The sequence below is a fragment of the Henckelia pumila genome, chromosome 4, assembly GCF_033568475.1.
Source record: "Henckelia pumila isolate YLH828 chromosome 4, ASM3356847v2, whole genome shotgun sequence".
Taxonomy (NCBI): Eukaryota; Viridiplantae; Streptophyta; class Magnoliopsida; order Lamiales; family Gesneriaceae; genus Henckelia; species Henckelia pumila.
The window spans coordinates 125,822,557-125,828,676 of NC_133123.1; the positions used below are offsets into that span (position 1 = coordinate 125,822,557).

Sequence of the window (6,120 nt, forward strand, 5' to 3'; positions counted from 1 at the left end):
GTCAGATTCCCAAGACCATTACCATGACGCTGCGCTTGGAATAGTTTTCATAAATGGAGAAGTTGACCTTGAACATCTCCACTAGAATGCGTCTCAAGAGTCAATGAGATATCATCTAATGACTCTTTACTCAACCCATTCTTAATGAAATCAATTTTATCTTCTCTATTTGTGGAAACATATCCCAAAGATCTGCATTGTCTATTACAAGTCCATCTGGTACAATTATGACAAACATCTAACCTTTTAGCCCTTCTTTTCTTCGCATAGGTACTTTTACCTAGTCCAGACATATTTCGAACAAGTAAGAATTTTGGAACTTCACCACCTAATCGAACCTTGGCTTCAATTATAAGACGAATATCCTCCGGGATTCCTTTTTGCATAAGCATTCTTAATCTTTCACATCTGCCTTCATAAATCATTCTCAGAACTTTTTTAGAAACAGATGGAAAATATTTACCAAGTTTTTTGATAGCTTCATCCATAATATATATTTATATATATATATATATATTCAATTATTTTGGGAAATTGAAATAAAACCGACTGAAAGTAGTCACGGAGTACCGTTATCCGCCACTTAACCGGAAAGTGAACTCAATTCTGCAAAAATAAAATAAAAATATAAGTAACAATTAAGTTGGATCATATAAAGACATAAACTCTTCATTAAGAACTTCATTTTCTATAAACGGTTTAAGTCTTTGCCCATTAACTTTAAATACATTATTATTTTTAGGATTTTCAATATCAACAGCACCATGAGGATAGACAAATTTAACAATAAATGGTCCAGATCATCGCGATCTAAGTTTTCCTGGAAACAAATGCAAGCGAGAATTATAAAGTAAAACTTTTTGTCCGATTTCAAAAGATTTTCTCATAATATTTTTATCATGAAATGCTTTTGTTTTATCTTTATAAATCTTTGCATTTTCATATGCATCATTTCTTAATTCTTCTAGTTCATTTAATTGCAATTTTCTTAATTTAAATGCATCATCTAAATTAGTATTAAACGCTTTAATTGCCCAATAAGCTTTATGTTCAATTTCAATAGGTAGATGACAATGCTTTCCAAAAACTAATCTATATGGTGACATCCTCAATGATGTTTTAAATGCAGTTCTATATGCCCATAATGTATCACTTAATCTTAAAGACCAATCTTTTCGATTTGGATTGACTATTTTTTCCAAAATTTGTTTTATTTCTTTATTTTCAAGTTCAACCTGACCATTCGTTTGAGGGTGATATGGAGTAGAAACTTTATGTGTAATACCATATTTTCTTAACAACGAAGAAAATGATTTATTTATAAAATGACTTCCCCCATCACTGATTATAGCTCTAGGTATTCCAAATCGACTAAAAATATTTTCTTTCAAAAATTTTATCACAACTTTATGATCATTAGTTCTACATGCAATTGCTTCAATCAATTTTGAAACATAATCGACAGCCACTAAAATATAAGTGAATCCAAAAGATAATGGAAATGGACCCATAAAATCTATTCCCCAACTGTCAAATATTTCAATAATCATGATTGGATTTAAAGGCATCATGTTTCGTTTTGAAATTGAACCCATTTTCTGACAATTTTCACAAGATTTGCAAAATGAATGTGTATCTTTGAATAAAGAAGGCCAATAAAATCCACATTGAAAGATTTTTGCAGCTGTTTTCTTTGACGAAAAATGACCTCCACATGCCTCAGAATGACAAAATTTAATGACACTACTTACCTCATTGTCGGGTATGCATCGTCGAAAAATTTGATCAAGACAATACTTAAACAAATAAGGATCATCCCAATAAAATTTTTTGACCTCTTTCAAGAATTTATTTTTATCTTGTGAACTCCAATGAGAAGACATTTGATTTGTCACAAGAAAATTTATAATATTAGCAAACCAAGGCATAGTAGTAGCATAAAATAGTTGATCATCCGGAAAATTTTCATTTATTGGTATTTCATTTATATGCTTCAGAAATTATTCTTGATAAATGATCGGCTACTACATTTTCTTTTCCTTTTTTATCTTTTATTACAAGATCAAATTCTTGTAACAACAAAATCCATCTTATTAATCTCGGATTAGCATCTTGTTTATTTGATAGATATTTTATGGCAGAATGATCAGTGTAAACAATAGTAGTAGAACCAATTAAATAGGATCGAAATTTATCTAATGCAAACACTACTGAAAGTAATTCTTTTTCAGTTGTTGAATAATTGATTTGAGCACTATTTAAAGTTCTACTTGCATAATAGATCACATAAGGTTTACCTTCTTTTCTTTGTCCTAACACGGCTCCTACAGCATAATCACTTGCATCACACATTAATTCAAATGGTAAAGACCAATCAGGAGGTTGTAAAATAGGTGATGTAGTTAAAAGATTAATTATCTTTTTAAAAGCAGTTTCACATTCTTGAGTCCATTCAAATTGTGCATCTTTTGTTAAAAGATTTGAAATTGGTTTCGATATTATGCTAAATTTTTTTATAAATCTTCTATAAAATCCCGCATGACCCAAAAATGATCGAATTTCTTTGATCGTGTTTGGTGATGGTAAATTAGCAATAACATCAACCTTAGCTTTATCAACTTCAATTCCTTTTTCAGATATGACATGCCCTAACACAATTCCGGATTTAACCATGTAGTGACATTTTTCCCAATTTAAAACAAGATTTTTTTCTTCACATCTTTTTAAAACTTCTTCCTAATTTTTAAGACAGTTTTCAAATGAGTTTCCAAAAACAGTTATATCATCCATAAAAACTTCCACAAATTCTTCAATCATGTCACTAAAAATACTTAGCATGCATCTTTGAAAAGTAGCCGGGGCATTACATAAACCAAATGACATTCTTTTAAAAGCAAAAGTTCCGAACGGACAAGTGAAAGTAGTTTTTTCTTGATCTTCTAATGATATTGGTATTTGATAATACCCCGAATACCCATCAAGAAAACAATAATAAGGATTACCTGCCACTTTCTCTAAAATTTGATCTAAAAATGGTAACGGAAAGTGATCTTTTCTAGTTGCATCATTTAATTTTCTATAATCAATGCACATACGCCAACTAGATGGAATCCTAGCTTGTAATAATTCTCCCTTTTCATTTTTTATAACAGTGATGCCTGATTTTTTTTGGTACTACTTGTGTTGGACTTACCCATTTACTATCCGAGATTGGATAAATAATTCCGGCATCTAATAGTTTTAAAACTTCATTTTTAACAACTTCTTTCATGTGTGGATTTAATCTTCTTTGTGGTTGTTGATATGTTTTAGCATTTTCTTCCAAGTGAATTCTATGTGTGCAGATTAAAGGATTTATACCTTTTATATCTTGAAAAGTCCATCCAATTGAATTTTTGTGTTTTTTAAGTAGTGTTATTAAATCTTCTTCTTGTTTTGGTAAGAGGGTAGAAGATATTACAATAGGATATGTTTGATTTTCACCAAGAAAAGCATATTTTAGTTCTATTGGTAAGGGTTTTAATTCAAGTTTTGGATGATCATTTTCTTTTACTTCTTCAAGTTCATTAATTTCTTCAAATAACTTTGATTTAAAAACATTTTTTGAATCAAAACTTTCCACTAAACAAACTTCATATTGTTGATTTAAGTTTTCTTGGTGTATATTTTTTTCCACAATTGTTTCTATTGCATTATCATCTTCATCTTCATTAATACTTGGTTGTTTACATAAATTGAACACATTAAGTTCTAAAGTCATATTTCCAAAAGAAAATTTCATTATTCCATTTCGACAATTAATTAAAGCATTTGAAGTTGCTAGAAATGGACGTCCCAATATTACTGGAATTTCGTTATGTACTTCTATTGGTTGTGTATCCAAGACAATAAAATTCACGGGATATATGAATTTATCAACTTGAACTAATACATCTTCTACAATACCTCTAGGTATTTTGATTGACCTATCGGCTAGTAAAAGAGTAACAGATGTAGGTTTTAAATCTCCCAACTTAAGCTTTTCATAAACTGAATAAGGAATTAAATTCACACTTGCTCCCAAATCTAACAAAGCTTTTTTAATTTTATTTTTTCTAATAATACATGAAATTGTTGGACAACCGGGATCTTTATATTTCAAGGTAGAATTATTTTGAATAATAGAGCTTACTTGCTCCGTTAAGAATGCTTTCTTCTTTACATGCAATTGTCTTTTCACAGTACATAAATCTTTTAAAAACTTTGCATAAGAAGGCACTTGTTTAATAGCATCTAATAATGGAATATTTATTTTTACTTGTTTAAAAACTTCATAAATATCAGAATCATTTTTTTGTTTTTTATTATTAACTAATGCATGAGGGAAAGGAACATGTTTATTTGACTCACATATTATTTCAGATAATTTATCATCAACTTTCTTAATCTTAGGACTCAAATATCATCTTTCTCGAAAGTATCAAGATTTTCATCCTTACTCTTTGAGTTTGACTGATCTTTGTTTTCATCACTATATGGATCATTAACTATTTTACCACTTCTAAGAGTAATAACAGATTTTACTTGATCAAATTTTTCTTGATTTTTAGGATTAGGTTGTGGTTGAGATGAGAATTTTCCTTTTTCATGAATATTAAGTGCAGATGCAAATTTTGCAAGAGTTTCTTTCAAATCATTCATAGATTGAATGTTTTGAATATTGATAGACTCTTGCTTTTGAATGTATGCATGAATTTCATCTTCAAAATGTTTTCTTGGAGGTGGGATATAAGGAGCATAACCTTGATGACTTTGGTTATTGTGAAAAGGTTGTTGTGAAGGTTGTGCATTATTATCGTTCCTCCAACTAAAATTAGGATGATTTCTCCAACCAGGATTATATGTTTGTGAAAAAGGATCTAATGTTGGTTTTTTAAAATTGTTAACATAATTGGCTTGTTCATGGAGACATTCTTTAAATGAAGGCAAAGTAGGACAATTTTTTGTAAGGTGATCATGTGTGTCACATATATGACAAATAATTTCTTGAACACTTTTTAATTGATCACTCTTTTTCATTTCTAATGACTCGATTTTTCTTGCTAAAGATGCAAGTTTAGCTTGAACATCTACATCATCTTTAAGATGATAAATACCACTCCCATTTGTTGAATTATTGGTTTTACTTGGTGGTTCAATTGAGCCTATATTATCCCAATTTTGAGCATTTTCTGCTAATGACTCCAAATATTCTATAGCTTCATTTGGGTTTTTATCTTCAAAAGTTCCATTACACATGAATTCTATCATTTGCCTATCTTTAGGTATTAAACCTTCATAAAAGTGAGAAACTATCCTCCATATTTCAAAACCATGATGTGGGCATGTATTAAGTAACTCTTTATATCTATCCCAACATTGATAAAATGTTTCCCCTTGTTTTTGAGAAAAAGTTGTAATTTGTCTTTTAAAAGAGTTTGTTCTATGGGAAGGAAAAAACTTTTTTAGAAATTGTTGTTGCATTTCTTCCCATGATCTTATTGAACTTGATCTTAAATTTTGCAACCATGTTTTAGCTTTATCTTTTAAGGAAAAAAGGGAAAAGCTTTAATCGAACAGTATCCATGCTACAATTTTGATCATTATAAGTGTTGCAAACCTCCTCAAATTCTCTTAAATGCAAATATGGATTTTCAGAATCTAAGCCATGAAAATTTGGTAAAAGTTGAATGACTTGTGGCTTAAAATTGAAATTAGATGCATCAGGAGGAAAAACTAAACAAAATGGTGTACTAGTTCTTATTGGATTCATATGGTGCCTAAGTGTTCTTGGTTGTTCATGTTCTTGATGATGATAATGATGATGATGATGATTATTATTATTATTATCATTATTATTATTATTATTATTATTATTATTATTATTATTATTATTATCATCTTGATTATTAGAATTATCGTCCATGTTTAAAATATTTTCAGTTACTCGAACAAGTCTACCACTTTGTTTACGACTCCAAACAATCATACAATTATAGGTTGTCTGCAAGTAATATACTCGTGAGTACGAGATCGATCCACGGAGAGGATGTTGTAAGTTTAATTTTAGCAATAATATATTATAGATGAAAATATTATTAT

General features: G+C 29.3%; 1 non-coding gene across 1 annotated transcript; it reads left to right on the forward strand.

The window, feature by feature from the left end:
- Positions 1-5,347: 5,347 nt before the first annotated feature.
- On the forward strand, positions 5,348-5,458 carry LOC140870038 (small nucleolar RNA R71). Its single transcript, XR_012147022.1, has one exon. It is a non-coding gene; the product is annotated as a small nucleolar RNA R71 (small nucleolar RNA).
- The last annotated feature ends 662 nt before the right edge of the window (positions 5,459-6,120 follow it).